An 18,489-nucleotide genomic window follows, 5' to 3' on the forward strand; every position below is an offset into this window, starting at 1 on the left:
CAGAATGCAATATTTTAATAACTCAATCATTGAAAGAAATTGAAATTGTATCGTATTCTATCCAGATCAGTATTAAAAGTTGAAGGGAAATTGCATAAAAAGGAATTTGTCTGGAGGTACTTGAGCATAATCTTTCATTGATAATAATGAAAATTCGATTAAATATTGGAAAGAAGATTGAAATTCTTAATATGTACATAATAGTATGAGATATTTGTGTAGAATATTGCAGAGATGAATTCCAATATACTCCAGTTTGCACCTGAATAGTCAATTTAGTTATCGAAAATAATAAAGTAACATGGAAGCGTCGTAATAATCTCAAATATTAGTTTGTAAGCGAATTTTCGATTATTTCCAAACAACATGAATAATAGACATCAACTACATAGACGGGAACTTATTCGAAAGTTTACAGTTCTTAACATACGTAGTAACATCCGTGGATTATTGAGGTTTGGTTGTTTTTCTGGTGTGCAGTGGAACAAAATTCCCATCGTTATGTGGGGAGGGGAGGGAGGGTAAATGATAGGTTACCCAATATGTGTGTTGATAATGTCGTGCGTTTTTCTACTTGGAGCGTTTGATATATTCGAGATGAAAGTCACGTCCGGTGTAGAGGTCCAGTCTTCTTCCTCCGCCGAAAAGACAGTCATCACTGTTGAAGATAACGAAGAACTGTAGAAGTTGACTTAAGTGAAGGAAATTTTCCCTCCGATCCTCAAACATTCCACAATTATGGGGTTGAAATGCTTGTTTCTAGGAATTATATCAATGTCCACAGTTAGGATCCTTTCCAGGAATTAGACCTTTTGACAATGAGTCTTCACGTTCATTAGTGTTTTCTGTTCACTCCTCCTCATCATAAATCGCCAGAAGCCGATAGAATTACAACCGAATTGGTTAAATATGGAGGCGACCAATTGCACCAAGCGGTTCATCAACTTGTTCTCAAGGTCTGGGACAGCGACACGTCTTTCCAAAAACAAGGAGGCTGCCAACCCAAAGCCAGTAGCGGAAAAAACGAGGAAACGAAGAAGGACTAGACCGTCGGCTCTGCTCATTAAGCCGACGGAAGGCAAGACATTTGCGGAAGTCCTTAGTGAAATCCGCTACAGGATGAAACCCGAGGAGAACGGAGCAGAGGTGTCTTCGAAACGAGGAGTGGTGGAGTTCTCGTCGAACTGGGCCCAAAGACGACCAGCAAGAGCACGTTCTGCGAAGCGGTCAAGGGGCTATTGGGGGAGAAGGCTCTTGTTTCCAGCCTAGAACCCATGTGCTCTCTGGAAATACGGGATCTTGACTGCCTCACAGAAAAGGTCGAAGTAGAGGAGGCGCTAAAGCGTGAATGTCCAGAGGTAACCAATGCCCGGGTAGGTATTACCTCTGTAAATGCTCGAGGCCAAAAACTTGCCGTGGTGGAAGTCCCCGAGCAATATGCGAGGAAACTCCTTAACAGCGGGAGAATCAAAATCGGATGGGTAGTATGCAGGGTACGAATGCGGATAGTCCCCACCAAGTGCTACAGGTGCCTGGACTATGGACACACGTCAGCAGCTTGCAAGGGTCCGGACAGGAGGACAGCATGCCGGAGATGCGGCCAAGCGGGTCATCAAGCGAAGACTTGCAAGGAAAGCGAGAGTTGTGTTCTCTGCAGGGATCGTGGCGCGTCTGGCGAAAGCGTCGCACACACTGCGGGCTCGGGACGGTGTCCAATCTTCAGGGCGGAATTGGAGAGGGCTAGGGTGCGAACGCCATGATCCGCATTTTGCAAATTAACATGCACCGGAGTGCAACCGCTCACCAGTTGCTAGCGCAGTTCGCTGCGGAAGTAAATGCTGATCTAGTGCTGATTAGCGAGCAATACCGAAACAAGGACCCGTCCTCATGGTATCTCGACTTATCGGGCACCGCTGCCATCTGGGTTCGGGACGACGTTCGACTTCGTGTTCTTGCCGAAGGCCGGGGGGACGGATTTGCCTGGATCCGGTGTTTAGGGATAACGTTTTTTAGCGTTTACCTGACGCCGAATGAGGCGATTCCGGACTTTCGGCGCCGGCTTGATGCTCTGGAGGACGCCGTTTCGATCACGGAGGGACGAATCCTGGTTGGCGGTGATTTTAATGCCAGGGCTCTTGAATGGGGCATGCCTCAATCAGACTCCAGAGGGAAACGGATTCTGGAAATGGCGGCGAGAACCGGGCTCGTAATTTTAAACACCGGATCCACGCCAACGTTTCGGCGCCCAGGTTGTGAAGGAAGCATTCCCGACATCACTTTTGCGTCGGAATCTCTGGCATCATCGGTGGACGGGTGGCGAGTCCTAGAAGACTTCTCGGCAAGTGATCATCAGTACATTGCGTTCGAAGTGTTTGACGCTACTTGCCGGCGAGCACCAACACGACGTTCCCCCTGCGTGTGGAATGTCACGAAGGTGAACATCGGAAGGTTCGTCGAAGCTCTTGGAGCAGGTAGGGCCGCGCTGGGGGGCACTCCGGGGGGTGGTGGTGTCGCAGCTGACACCGTCGTAAATTCAATGATGAACCTGATAACGACGGCGTGTGAGGCTTCCATGCCCCGGAGAGGCCCCAGGCGCGACAAGCCTTCTATGTACTGGTGGACGGCGGAAATTGCCGACCTACGGAAGGAGTGTCATAAGCTCCGCCGTTTGGCACAACGTTTGTACGCCAACGAGGAGGCATGTGCCATAAAGGCACAATATAGATCAGCAAAAAGGAGACTCCGCAGTGCTATAAATAAAAGCAAAGCTCGCGGCTGGCAGAATCTTGTTAATGAGGTGAATGATGACCCGTGGGGACTTGGCTATAAGCTTGTCACTCGGAAAATCGGGGCTCTGCGGAAGCCCTGCATATTGAGCACCGACCAGATGGACCGCATTGTGCGGGCATTGTTCCCCAGACACCCTGTACGGGTTGATGTAAACAGCACGGAAAGCGTCGTGGATTGCCCCCTTTTCACAATGGAAGAACTCGAAGAAGCGGTTCTCACTATGAAAAACAGGAAGGCGCCAGGTCCTGATGGCATCCCGGCGGAAGTTTACAAACTGGTGTTCCGCCAACGGCCAGAATTGCTGCTCGAAGCGTTCAACGCGTGCTTGAAGGAGGGCATTTTTCCTTGTCGCTGGAAAGTGGCCAGACTCGCGTTGATCAGTAAGGGTAAAGGAGACCCGGAGCTCCCGTCTGCATACCGACCGCTGTGTATGCTTAACACGGCCGGAAAAGTGCTCGAGAAGCTCATCAGGGGTAGACTCGCTGAAGCGATCCGTGCTGCCGGGGACTTATCCGCAAGGCAGTTCGGGTTTAGAACAGGGAAATCCACAGTGGATGCTGTTATGGAGGTCGTAGATGCGTTTAATCGAGCCGGGGCACACAGCCGCCGATCTCGACGGATAGTGCTCCTCATAACGCTTGATGTCAGAAATGCCTTCAATTCCGTAAGATGGACAGATATGCTAGGCACACTAGGGAACTCCTTTAACGTGCCAAGCTATCTCTTGCGGATATTGAGGGATTATCTGAAAGACCGCTCCCTGTTCTATGAGACGCTAGAGGGCCAGAGGAGGATGGAAATCACGTCGGGAGTAGCGCAGGGATCCATCCTAGGGCCGGACCTCTGGAACGCTTCCTACGATAGTCTGCTGAGACTCGATATGCCTGAAGAGTCGCGCCTGGTCGGTTATGCAGACGACGTTGCGGCACTTGTTGCCGGACGCACTGTTGAACAGGCACAAAGCAGATTTGGCATATTGATGCGACGGGTAAGCGGATGGATGACTGCTCGCGGTTTCAACCTTGCGCTGGAAAAAACCGAAGTAGTCATCCTGACCAGAAGGAGAATCCCGACCTTGCGTCCCATATCGATTGGCGAGTTGACTATAGAGTCAAAACCAGTGATTAAATACCTTGGTTTAATGCTCGACTCGAAGATGAGCTTCTTCGAGCAAATCAAAGCAGCAGCGGACAGGGCTGCAGCAGGAGTCGCGGCCTTGAGTCGGCTAATGGCAAATGTCGGGGGCCCTATATCAACTAGGAGACGTCTCCTCATGGGAGCAACGCAGTCCGTCTTTCTCTATGGTGCGGAGGTATGGGCTGATGCCTTTGAAAAGGAGGTGCATCGTAAACGCCTCGCTCAAGTGCAGAGGCGGGGAGCTTTGCGAATGGCGTCTGCTTATCGCACGGTCTCCGAGCCGGCTGTGATGGTGATTGCGGGAGTGATCCCCGTTGCCCTCCTTGCCAAGGAGCGCAAAGCTATCGACCGCCGTACGAGCGAAAACTTAAGAGAAGTGGTTGCCCGTGAAGAACGTCAACGCACCCTTAACGAGTGGCAACTTTCTTGGCAAAATGAACCAAGGGGCAAGTGGACTGCGCGGCTCATCGACAAATTAGATCCGTGGTTGAACAGAAAGCACGGTGAGATTGATTACTTCCTTACCCAACTTCTAAGTGGGCATGGAGGTTTTCAGTCTTACCTGCACAGGGTTGGGAAGGCGCGATCTCCTGATTGTGTGTTCTGCAATAGAGGGGCGGATGACGCTGAACACACCTTTTTCTCTTGCGAGAGGTGGGACGGCCTCCGCCAGCAGCTTTATGCAGACACAGGGGAGGTCTCTCCAGATAACATTGTGCGAGAGATGCTGAAGAGCGCTGGCAGCTGGAATCGTATTGCGCATTATGTTCGGGCTCTTCTTACTACGAAGAAGATTGAACTTGACCGGCAGAGGGATCGGACGGTAAGGGGTTCCCTGAACTAACAACTCCCTTCCTCCCCTCCCCTCCCGTTGGTGAAGGGAATTCCCTGTCTTGAAGGCTCCCAAAGCCGGGAGAGCGGGAGGGCTAGCCCGAAGTAATGTGTCAAACGGTTTCAGGCTAGTTCTCTGATGACAGGGAGGTGTTTAGTTGGTAGTCTGCCAGCGGGCTGTTGCGGGAGTCCAACACTCTGTGCGTAAACGCATTCACCTACCCTACTCCAAAAAAAAAAAAAAAAGGTGTGGGACAGCGAAGATAGGAGACTACAACTTTGAGACGGTTGATAATTTCTCCTATCTAGGGTAGAAAATCACAACCGATAAAAGGTACGACGATGAAATCCGTGCACGGTTGTTGTCAGCCAACAGAGCCTATTTAAGTTTACAAAAACTGTTTCGCTCGAAACGTCTCACCACGCATTCGAGAAAAGAATCCTCCGAAGAATTTTTGGCTCCCTACATGAGGATGGACGATTCCGTAGCCTACATAACAACGAAATCTATGAGCGATACCATGACCGCCAGGATACAAATAAAATCCGGCGGGTCACTTGGGGGGATGATCTGACCCGAAAAGTCTATAGTCTACGGTAGAAAAAGAAGACGAGGCAAACCTTGCTTGAGATGGAACGATGGCGTGGGCGAGGATGCCAGGCAACTTTTTTCACTCCTCTGTGGAGTATAGGGCATCCACACAGTCAGATTGTGATCTGTTTCACTATCATTACACTTAACGCAGTGCATGTGAGAAGCTCACAGCAGCGCGACAAACACAAAACGAAATCGATTCGACCCCTTGCTTGCTTTAAATAACACTAGCGAATAGAAGAAGCAAGTTTTTGTTATTTCAAATCATTTAGTCGCTAGAAATACCGCGTAATTTCGCTGACGCTCTACCCCCTTAAACATCGCGCCGTTCACACTCAATAAGGAATAATCTCCGTCGCATTTTTAAGGTTTTATGTATAACAAAATCTTAGTAAAATCGATTTACACTCTGTCTGACTGTCATATGCACTTTTCTCCAAAACGGCTACACCGATTCAGACGGTGCATGTTTGACAGCAGGTATTTTTCCCTTCTGCTGGGAGGTTGCGAGGCTCGTCCTGATAAGCAAGGGCAAAGGCGACCCGAGGCGCCGTATTATCCGCACAGTATGTAGAGCACAGCGGGGAAGCTGCTTGAGAAGCTCATCAAGCTAAGAGTGACTGAAGCAATACGTGCTGCGAGACACTACTCACCAACATAATATGGTTTTAGAGCGAGGCGATCCAAAATTGATACCACTGAGGAGGTGGTAGAAATGACTTGAAATGCCCCGATGAATCGAATGTGGTTGGATACGCGGATGATGTTGCAGCGAACACTGGAAATGGTGATGTGACGAGCGGGCACCTGGATGGCTGAATATGGATGCTCCTTAGTTCTGGAGAAAACCAAAGTCATTGTGCTGATCAAGGAGAGGGTCCCCACAGTCCTCACTATTCAGGTTGGTGAAACTATGATCTTGTCGAAACCGGCGATGAAATACCTCGGCATCTTGACAAACACGAAGATGAACTTCTTCGAGCAGAAAAAGCCACGAATGTTTGCAATTTACCGGCTGATGTCCAATGTTGGAGGTCCCTCATCCAGTAGGCGTCGCTTGCTGATGAACGCGGTTCAGTCCGTCTTGGTTTACGATTCCGAAGTATCGGCTGATTCCCTAAGTAAGGAAATGTGATGGTGATAAAGAGCGGAGGTTTATATACTTCAGAAAAGACCAGGGAAATAAAGAAGCTTGTGAAAGGATAGCCCGCAGCGGACAAGTGTAATTTCAATCGGGAATTGACGGTCCGTTTTTTGCAGGAATGTGAGCCAATTTCTAAACAAGTCGGGAAACCGGAAGCTAAACGCTTCAGGTATGAAAGGCTTTGTTTGTTTTTAGGTAAGTATATTTGAGTGCAGAACTATCCATTTGAATGTAGCCCGTGATTTATATGTTTATTTAGCATGTCAAACTAGATACTTTAATGTGATATAGATGTTTAGTATTTTGAGTTGCATTAAATTTACACGGAAACGACAACTTTGAGCAACTGTAACTTCATGAGGAATAGTACGATTTTGATCGGAAGCGGATGTCACGTTATAGTCTATATTACTATAAATTATAACTCTAGGATAAACTTAAGGGTTTCTAGTCAATTTCTCTCAAAACGCTAATTTGAGTAAATATCGATATGGAGGTTATTTTGAGCTCGGGACACAGTATAGAGGCAACTTCATGATTTTTTTCAAATTTATCGGTTGGGTAGTTTCCGACGATGGGTCTATGAAGAAATCATCAAGTTCGAACCCGCTTACAAATGTCAACACTAATGATGGCTTCGAAAAGTACCGACCGAGACCTTTCATTTGATACATAACTATATTCGGTGAAAAAAATTCCATATATGAGGACCCCGCCTTAATCTCAACGTAGACAGACAGGCTTGTAACGATTACAGAAAGGGACGGTGGTCTCTCAGGTAGGTAGTTCAGAGTCCGAAAAGTGAGTTATACTGTCTGATCGCATTGACAATGACGAATATTGCAGAGGAAGCAATGGAGGTCAGTAAATCTTGCGTTGTAGTCGATGTGAAGATTGCCTTCAATCCTGCAAAATGGAGTAAAATAGCCAGATTAGGCACTCGCAAATACCTGGTGCGCATCGGAGTGACTATTGTGGAGCAACATATGAAGGAGATCGAGGTCCACTTCATAAATGAGGCAATTTTTGAAATCAAATTTTGGCTAGAAGCCGCGGGTCTGGAGCTCGTAGGGCATAAAACCGAAGTGGTTTTGACCACCAAACGAAGGAAGCAAACATGGATAAACATCAGGATTGGTGGACACATCATACATTCCCAACCAACGCTTAAATACCCAGGAGTCATAATTGGCCAAAAATTAAAATTTAGGCGGACATGGTGGATCCGTGTATATGTTTATCGTTTCGGGACAATTCCCCATTTTACTCGGTATGCAAGATGATTCTATGCAATGTAGAACTTATTGAATTTAACTGCCCGGGGTTCGCCGCACATAGGGTGGATACGGAAATTGACATCGGCGTTTCTGCTATCCGAGCATATCGTGGACCAAATGCAACAACTTGGAAGGCGGCGCAAAAGTCAATCAAGTGGATCCATAATCTGCTGAGGAAGGTGGCGTCTCAAAGGAAAGTAGTAAATTACGACACGAGCCACAGCTCGTAACTGATCCTGCGCCGTGGCGTAATACCGAAATCGCAGTCGCGCCGGGTAAACGAAGGTATTTTTAGTCTCACATAATCGTATGGTAGGAGTCAGCGATAGCTTCTGGACCTTTCCACCTTCCAACAACAAAAAAAAATACAAAGAGATAGTAAACCGATTTTAATAAAAAAAATAATACTTTAAAATTATGTACATGCTCTGCTTACTCACGATAGCCGCTATTGTAACATTTTTTAGGTACCTGGAAAGATAATTATAATTAGACTCCTAAAAATGGTGAGGCAATTTCGCAAAAAGCAAAAGAAAATCATTTTCAAAATATTAATGTAAGTTTAACCGACAATTTCATCTGATTCTATTCAACATTCCCCTGTGAATGAAAAAGGAAAGAGGATTATAGAAACTCACAACCGCAAAAGAATCATTCATCCGAAATAAAAGTAATAAATATGGGAAGATATTTCATTCTACTATCGGCTGAGACCTAAATCAGATTGTTACATGACAAAACAGGGACTCCTTGAGTCCTATCATAAAAATTGCTTTTTCGTATGAATTAAATAGTATGACGATGTGTTTTATTAAATTACTGGGTTAATAGGGTCGATCTACATATATACGTTAGAAAACCCATCAAATCAATATGCCTATCAGGATCAGATATGAAAAGTGCAATGAAGACTAAGTGAGAGGAAAATACGGAAGCATTAAATGATAATGATAAAGACTTATCAGAAAAGAAATATTGACAAATAGGAAGGGAAACTCTTTAGTTCGGCTACATAGATTCAATGCTTGCACAAACACGTTATAAATCTGATAAAAATTCATACACAAAATATCCTCAGGATTTCCCGACAATATGTGCACGTATGTGGGATTCGCTCCCATTAAAGGAGTTATTGATTGATATAGAGCTATTGCAGGAAAGTATCCTATGTGAGTAATTGACTGCTAGAATAAATATAGTGGAAGACATTCTCATGATCTATTTCTGACTTGTGTAATCTTCTTTCAATGTAAGTTGGTTCCATAGATTTAATCCATTGGCACTTCTGCAATATCGGCTCCCTCTACATGGTGCCTACTACAGAAATAAATTTGTGTAAAACAAAATCTTGCACATCGATATTGAACTCATAGTACTTTTCCAGTAGTCCGACTTCAGTATACCCTGCCACGCATTTTTAAGGCTTTGTATAAAACAAAACCTTATTAAAATCGGTTTATTGTCTGTCTGTCCGTCGCACGGATTTTTCTCGGAGACGGTTTTAGCGATTCACACCAAATTTGGTGGGAAGGTGGGAACTGTGAACGCTCATGCATATAGTGAGTTATATAATTCTACATTGACTTTGAGGGGGTCTCCATACATGCAAACGGGAGTATACAATTTTTTTTCATCAAATATAGTTTTGTGGAGTATCAAATGAAAGGTCTCGCTTAGTACTTTCTGAAGCCGGTATTAGTTTTGACATTTGTTGGAAAGGTAGCGAGTGCGGGGGTCAAAAGGGATCATTTCTTTAACGTCTTTAAAAATCAAGAGGCTACCGCTATATGGTGCCTAGGCTCCCTAATACCCCCATACTGATATCTGTCCAAATAAAGTTAATAATAGTATATAATTATAATTTTTAGTAATTGGCTGCAAAAGCCCCCTTAAATTCCTCCTAGCATCACAAACGATATGGGGTATAACATAGAGCACGATCTTACAAAGAAAATTGTTTGTTTGTTGAGGATGATGGGAGTCCTGAGTCCTTATCCACTTGATGACGGACCGGACCACTTGGGAAGCAACTATATTCTCATAACACACCGATCGTCGTCTTGCGAATCATGCCACTGATAAAACAGCGTGAGCAGCGCACAGGTCAGCCGCGCATTAAATGGTGCCGATTTCGTGAGGAAAAAGAAGGAATGATCTCACTTACGCAATTATCAACCATTGCGAATTTCCAAGAATCGTGAAACCAAGTTGAAGACACGATCTACAAAGTGGCCTATGCAACCCTTGGGGTCAACAACCCAGATAAGAGGTGCATAAACCGAGATACTTGGCTTAGGAATAACAATGTTCAAACGAAAGGCCGTGAAAAGAAACGTCTCTACCACAAGTTTACCAATTGGTAAATTAACGAGAATGTCAACCGGGAAGCAAAGAAAATGAGAGCTATTATCCGAGCAATCCATTACAAACATCTTTATGATAAACTGTACACTCAGGATGGCAAGAGACATTTGTATCGACTTGTTAAAAACCTACAAGAATGCACACAGGATATTGAACACTTCTGTTGCGTTAATGACAAGAACGGTATTTTGCTGACCGACCGTCGAGCCGCGATGGATAGACGGCGAGGATACATATTTCGACCAGATTCCAACTGAAGAATTTGTTCATCCCCCACCTTCACAAGCACTGCCCACATTTGGAACAATTCCACCTTGCAGCGCAACTGAAGTCGAGAACGCAATAAAACGAATGAAATCGGGGAAAGCAACAGGATCTGACGAGATCTGAGCTCTAGAAAATGAAGAGCTGGGTCCCAACACTGTGGTTAAGTAAATTCTTCAATCGGATTATTTAAGAAGGAAGAAGACCAGCTGACTGGAAAGAAAGTACCAGCAAAATGTTCAAATTACCATCCGATGCGGTTGCTATACCATACCATGAAGATTTTTGAACACATTCTTCACAATCATATTCGTGATGCGCCTTTCCCTTAACAGTACTGTGAATTAAACCGGGTTTTCAAGAACTGCGGAACCACTGACACAATGCATGCTGCGCGGTTACTCATGGAGACCCATCATGGGAAGCATCGTCCTCTTTACGTGGATCTAGAGAAAATGTTTGACCTTGACGACGGATGCAACACGGATTGAATGTAACTTTCTGACGACCGATCCCTAGGAAACAGGCACTATCACTGTCAGTGGTAATGAGCTGCCCAGAACTGAGCGATTTAAACATTTCGGATCAATGCTATCAGCCAAGAAGAAGAGAACTGCGTTATGAAATTACTTCACGCATTAACGCAACCTGGATGAAGTGGCGTTCTACAAGTGGTGTTCATTGTGAGCGACATATCAACGAACGTCTCAGATCTAAAATTTATAGCAATGTCGTTCGGCCTCTATGGTTCTGAGTGTTGACCGAATGTAAAAGACAATGAATTGCGGTAATGGATACTAATATGCTGCATCGGACTGGTGACGTGGCACGCCTTCATTACATCCGAAATGAGAATATTCGCGATTGATATGGGTTTGCACCGATCGGGGAAAAATCCGAGAAAGCCGTCTTTGATAATACAGTCATGTAATTGGCGCTAACGAGAATTCACTTGCCAAAATTGGTGTGAGCATCGAAGCCGATGGTAAGCAACCAAAAGGCCGGACGAAATAATGGTGACTTGATATGCTGGATGGTGATTTGAAAGCCTCGCGACTGCATCCAGATCAGACCTCTGATAGAACAAAATAGCGCAACCGACCATGACGAGCCGACGACGCTTGTAAATGGGGCAAAGGCTAATGAAAAAAAAGAAGTAAGATTTCCATCAAACTTTCCAGTATGCTGTTTTATTTTAAAGCCAATATTACTACACAATGGGATGAGCTTAAATGGGTGCGCATTACATTTTCAAAATACAGTATACTATTATTAACTTTATTTGAGCAGCTATTGTAACGGAGTTACACACCTCTTTTAGATGTTGGGGACCAACAACATTCAGCAATCTAATTCACTACATGCATGGGGGTTCACAGTTTCAACCTTCTTACCAAATTTAAGAAAAGTGCGTGTGACAAATAGGGAAACGGTTCTGTTGAATGATTTGTGACTTAGAGTTTCCAGTTGCAAGGAGTATTTTTTTTGGATTCCATCTTTCCATTGCAGCATGTTCGCCCGTTGTAGACAAATTACTTTCTAAGTAACACTGATCTAACAGTGAGACTTCGACTAGGTTTCGGAGGTTCCTAATCCACTTTAACGTCTTTGAAATGCAAATGGTTATGTAACTCACTTAGGGCGAATAACGCAGAGACACACATTACGTTACAACTGAAGTGATGAAATCAAACAGCTTCTCTCCTCTAGAGTTGCATTTGTTACTTCCCTAGCAAATTCGGATCAGATCCTATTAAATTTCAAGATGACTTAATTCTGCATTATGCTGCTGTCTGAAGAATCTTACGCGTCTATAGTGTGGACTTTAGCGGGGTTACCAACTTGCCCGACCTTCCATTGAAGGTGCCCATCTTTCCCCATCTTTCAGGTTCACGTCACCCCTTATATGTGACTGAAGTTATATTCTGCGGTGCCTTCCTCTTCCGTTTTCTGGAAGATTTAAGCAATAATACCATGAACAGAATGGTCGGGTTCCTGTTTGTCCTAAAAGTTACTACTGTATTCTCCCCTATGACTGATTCTGCGGTAGGTCTTAAGTGTAGGTGGTATCCAAGAGCCAAATAAACAGTAGAGATGTGTAACTTGGAACTACCGTCACCGTATTCATAGTATTTTTTTCATCAACGATTGATTGCTTAATTGGACACCGCTTCCATTTTTATAAGGATGGTAAAAACCATGCACATTATAGATCAGCATGGACGAAGGTTGATAGACCAGTAGCTTACTCTAAACTATTATACAATTTTATTTTATTATGTATATATATTTCGGGAGCAACTTACTCCCTTCATCAGTGCAAAGCAATTAAATTTAAAATAAAATTGTAGTTTGGAGTAAACTACTGATCTATCAATTTTAGACTTAACTACAAATAGAAGGCAATATCTAACATTTTATGGACGACGGTTTCCAAGCATTCAACTCGCTCTATCTTTGTCATCAGTCATTTTCTTTATATTCCTCATCTATGTATCTATCTTTAACGTAACAACATCCTCATCTCCGCAACCCTCCCCTGTTTGCTTTCTTTTACAAATTATTATTAAAAACACAAATTAGAATTTTATTTTAGAATGCCTGTTTTTAAATTACGGCGAGCAGTACCTACCTTTCTGATTACTTGCGCGCAGCTGTCCCATTACAAACAATTTGCTTGCTTGTAATTAATCTTTATTAGGTTTTTCGTCTTCTTTGTTCCAGCTTGTATGCATTTATTCACAATTGTGTTTTGTATGTAATTGTTACACGAAGCTAGAGTGCCTACTAATTTTCTTCAGCATTGCCTAGGGCCTGAAGAGGTTAAGAAGGAGTGCGGCATTACGAACTACCAGGAGAGGGTGTTGAAGTGTGAACATCAAATCTGTTAATAAAGTCATAAAAACATTTTGTTCGGTGAAGAAGTTCAACTTACGATCTGAGTTTTCTGCTAATTTTTCTAAGTAAGTATATAAAACCCTTTTTACGTTGGAAATGTTCATTCCCATTCGAAAAAACCAAAAGCTAAATTTCGTCTTTTCAGGTGGAGAGTAAGGACCTATTTCGATATCACTGAATTTACCGTGCCTCGCTGCGTCGATACAATTCACCATAAGGTGTGAAGTGCAAGTGAACTAGAAAAGAAGTCGGCGAGGTGGTTCGATTTTCGTTAACCTTCAAGCCCGCGCTCCAAACCATCCATTCAAAGAATGTAGAGCATTTTGTAAATTACTTGAAGAACTACAGTAGCAGGAAATGGGTAGGTATCAGTGGCCGCTCCGAGGAGCCCAATTAGCAGTGTGGTGCGCCGTTTTGTTGCCACAAAACTCCTAAGACCGTGAGTGTCCGTAGCCTCAATCTAGCTAGAGCTAGGCAATCGGAGAGAAAATGCATCAGGGCCCCCTCTCCCCCTTCTCCGAAGGTTCGGCAATGCGAACTGCAGGGTATGCCGAGCCTGGCGACATGGCTAGTGCCCCATGCACACCGATGGAATCTTGTGTACATTTGTATGCGTCTGACACAGGAACTCCCGTGCTCGGGCTACGTTATAAGTGGGCCAAATCCTCCTTGACTTGGCACAGGTGGCAAGCCTTTGCCATCTAAAGCCCGCCGCTTCTAAGTAGTGTGAGTAAAATCGACCTTTGACAGTCGCCAGTGAGGCAACGACTATACCCGCCGAAGGGCTGCCAAGAGGAGAGCCTTGCCTGGCCAGTCTGTCAGGCCGCTCATTCCCCTTTATGTTCCTATGCTCGGAAACCCAGAGGAGGCTGACCTTGAGCGTGCTGCCCAGACTGTTCAGCGCGTTTCTGCACTGCCGCACCAGCCTGTAGGATGTGGTCGCTGAGTACAAGGCCTTAATGGCCGCTTGGTTGTCGGTCAGAATGGCTATGTTACGCTTGGGGCTCGGATCATGCTCCAGCCATCGACAGACTTCCAGTATCGCCAGTATTTCCGCTTGGAAGACACTGGCGAAACTTAGGAGATCATACAACATGACCTACATACACTATGTGTATCCGAGGAAACCCCTGCGCTGACTCCACCGACCATCTTTGATTCATCGGTGAAGAATACTGTGTCAAAACCTTGCAACATGTCGCTGGTATTCCACTCTGCCCTGGTTAGAAAATCCACAGTACAGTTTCTCGTGAAGTTCAGCTTGCGTGGCATAGTCCGTGGGAAAGTCCCAGATTTCCTGAGGTACATCGTCTAGGATGTCACTGTGGCCGCTGTCCAGCATCCGGACTCACGTAGGCTACAACATATTTAATGTAGAGGTCTAGGGGAAGAAGATGCAGGAGTACATTGAGATCATCTGCCGGGCAGAAGCTCCAGCAGCACCTGCACATACAGTTCCTTGAATCCTATTAAGTTTCGTTCTATTGTATTTTTTGCTCAAAACCTGCCACCATACAATAGAGCCGTACGTTAGGATTGGACGCACCCCGGCGGCATCCAGAGAACCATCCTCGACCCCATTTCTTTGCAAAGGTTCTCTTGCAAGAATAGAAGGCTATACAGGCCTTTTTAACTCTCAGTTCTATGTTCAATCTCCAATTTAGTTTGGGATCCATGTTCACACCCAGATATTTTACATTGCAAGATAGAACCAACCTTTGTTCATGTAGTCGTGGTAAGTTGGATTCGGGTGCCCTTGTCTTAGTGGTGAATAGCATCAGTTCCGTTTTGGTTGGGTTTATGCCGGGTTCGCATTTTCTCCACAGCTTTCGCAACGCTCCCTCCATGATGTCGGTCATAATGGACGGAAACATTCCTGACACTAATATCACCAAGCCGTCGGTATACGCCACTACCTTCACTCCGCTGCTGCCCACTATACGTAAAATTTCGCCCATCACGATCAACCAGAGGACCGGAGAGATGCCGACACCCTGGGAGTGCCTCTGTTTACAGCTCTGGTCAAGTGGTTGCCTGCCAGATCCAAATGGATTATCCTGGTACTTATCATCATCATCATCACGTTCTTGAATGTTCCGTCTATATCTAAGAAGGCAACTAGGGTAACTGCTTGTATTGTAGTGGCCGCTCAACCGTGTCAATTACCTCGTGGAGAGCGGTTTCTGTGGATCTGCCTTTGAAGTAGGCATGCTAGGTCTTAGAGAAAGGCGTTCTCTCCATGATCGCCCTTTAGTGGATGTCCAGGACGCGGTTTAGGGTTTTCAGCACGAAAGAGACTCGGTAATTACCGATTTGATAGTCTTACACGGCTGGGGTAGCCATAAACGCTTCAAGCAAGGCTCTCACTCACATTCCTCCTCGCTGGCGAGGAAACGTCTAAACCAGCAGCTCCAAGGTTTCAGCAGAAGATTCCGCACAGCCTGCTGACTTTTTAAGAAATGATGGGCTTTTATGTTCCTTGGACAGAATCTTACTGAGCCTCGCGGATTTGCTGGTGCTTTCGATGTTCTGGCAAAGTATCCAACACAAAACTTTAAAAAGGATGGAAAAGAGCCAAGAACGTATACTTTTACTGTATGAGTTCAAACTCGGTCATAAAGCAGCGGAGGCGACCAGGAATATTAACAGAGCATTTGGAGCTGATACGATAAGCGAACGAACCACACGGTGGTGGTTCGAAAAATTCCGGTCAACCGACGTAAACCTTCACGTGGACATTCAGGAACATCAATTGACAACGACGAGCTGCGCTTGCTAGTCGAATCTGACACACGTTAGTATGTGAGAGACATTGCAGAGAAACTGGGCGTACACTATTCGACAGTTTTCAGGCACTTTCAACAACTTGGTAAGGTGAAAAAGCTCGACAAATAAGTTCCGCATGCTCTTACGGAGCAAAACATGGCATTTCGAATGGAAATTTGCAGTTCTTTACTCTCCCGCAACAGAAGCGATCCCTTTTTGCACAGAATAGTGGCATGTGATGAAAAGTTGATATTATACGGCAATCGTCGCCGATCAACACAATGGCATATGCCGAAACCGAGCCTCCATCTGAAGAAGGTAATGGTAACTGTTTAGTGGTCTACAATGAAAAATGCACAGAAATACTGTGCCCAACTCGAGGAAATGCACCAAAAATTGAGTATTCAATGGCCGAGATTAGTCAGCCGAGATGGTGTGATACTCTTTCACGACAATGCACGACCTCATGTATTCAGAACAACGGTTCAAAAGTTGAACGAATTGCAGTTTAAGACTCTCCACCATATTCACCGGAACTTTCGCCAACCGACCACCACTTTTTTAATCGTTTGGATCATTTTTTGGCGGAATAACAATTGAGGAAAGAAAAGGCCATCAAAATTGCTTTCGACGGATTTATCAACACCCGAAAATTGGAGTTCTACGAAACTGGCATACACGTTCTTATATCTCGCTGGGAGAAGTATTTTGAATCGACTGACACCTAGTTTTGACTAATTAAACAAATTTTTATAAGCTTCAAATTTTAGTACCAAATGGGCCATTTCATGTGCAACAACTTAAGACTAGCTTTTAGGAAAAATTTTTATAAAAAAATTGCTTAATATAAAACATTGATTTAAATCAGCTCAGATCCAGCCCGGAAGGTTTATAAGGGCAATATCTATGGTAGAAAAAGAAGACAAGGCAGACCCTGCCTAAAATGGAGGGATGGCGTTGGTCAGGACACCAGACAACTTTTAGAGATATCGAATTGGTGGACCTCAGCGCAAAACAGGGATGTCTGGAGTTCCTTATTAAGCCAGACCGGATACCGGTTATTGCGCCGTTGATGATGATGATTGATATGGAGAGTATTTTGAGAACTAGATACCATGTGCATGGGTCACCATATTTTTTTTCAGTAAAAAGTAACTGATTCCTTTCGCACCCCCGCACTCCTCCCCTTTGCAACTAGCGGCAAAACTAATACCACCTGCGAAAAGTGATTTAAATCAATCAACTCTTCCATATATCATCACTGAATCGGAATGAAGTGTTCCAAAATGCAAGTTCTGTTTTGGGCAAAATTGGTCCTGCCATCTAAGATCTAAATGGACTACTCATCTGAAAAACAAACCAAAACAAAGGGTTTTGATACCTTTGTGTAAATCTTTCAACAGCGACTGTAATTATAAAATATAAACTACCCTATCCTTTTTGCAATTTTCCTGCGCCCAGTACTGATGCCATGACCCATGCCAGACGATTTATTGGAATCGCAGCATTCAGCTGCGGCTTCTTTAAAAATTGGCAAAATCTGGACACTATTTCTGTAAACCGTCGTTCTTTTGCGAACTACGTCCTATCAAGAATGATTAGTCCACACTCATATAAGGTTCCTAAAATATTTTCTCTCCAAGCGTCCAATAGTTTCCTATGACGACATGATGAATTTCTCTTCTAGTACGACCTGTTATGACCCGTTTTCTATCACACTCTCACCAGACGACTTACGGCTATCCATCTTTTTCTTAATATTTCGGAGAATGGGCTGAGAAACTCCAGCAGCGTTTGCGATTTTGTGTGGCAGGCATTGGCAATGCCTGTAGTAGTATTCGCAAAGTGCTCGTAAGGTGACTAGATGCTAGCTTTCAACAATTAGATAATCAAAGGTTCGAATGAATTAATGTCGAAGTATTGATAAGAACAAATAATCAACAATTGGAGTTATATTTTTATGAGTAAATAATTTGGGCGGCCACGGTATGTTCAAATTTGGAAACAGCGAATAAATGCCCGATAATTGGCAATGAGGCATAATCTCCATACATAAAAAGGGGAATATCGCGCATATCGCAATTATAGAGATATAACGTAGTTGAGATTACAGAATCATCGGTCCATACCAATGAGGCTTCATTCCAAGCAAATCAGCAATAGATTACCTTTTGCGACAAGCCATGGGCAAACTGGTGGAATATGGCCATCGCTTGCATCACCTTTTCATCGACTTCAACATATCCAGAGTAAAAGTGTACACCATGAAAGAATTTGGTAGCCGGAGTTAATTGATGACTATCCTGCCCCTGACCAATGTGCGAAGTCAGACAGAAGCAGCAAAATCATTATCGGGACCCTTATGCCTTATCATGCATCCTTTTTAACTTTAATAATAATAATAACCGTTGGCACAACAATCC

At 44.4% G+C, this 18,489-nt stretch overlaps 1 protein-coding gene across 14 annotated transcripts in view; it reads right to left on the bottom strand.

Moving 5' to 3' along the window:
- The window catches only part of LOC119658934 (transient receptor potential cation channel trpm), a 489,577-nt gene that overhangs the window by 297,312 nt on the left and 173,776 nt on the right, over positions 1 to 18,489 (bottom strand). The window contains exon 3 of one of the 14 annotated variants that reach the window (XM_038066769.1): positions 8,211 to 8,245. The exons of the other annotated variants lie outside the window; for them this stretch is intronic. The gene's annotated coding sequence lies outside the window, so the exon portion shown is untranslated. The remainder of the gene's footprint in view (positions 1 to 8,210; positions 8,246 to 18,489) is intronic. 14 annotated transcript variants of the gene reach the window in all.

Source organism: Hermetia illucens, chromosome 6, assembly GCF_905115235.1.
Source record: "Hermetia illucens chromosome 6, iHerIll2.2.curated.20191125, whole genome shotgun sequence".
NCBI classification, from domain to species: domain Eukaryota; kingdom Metazoa; phylum Arthropoda; class Insecta; order Diptera; family Stratiomyidae; genus Hermetia; species Hermetia illucens.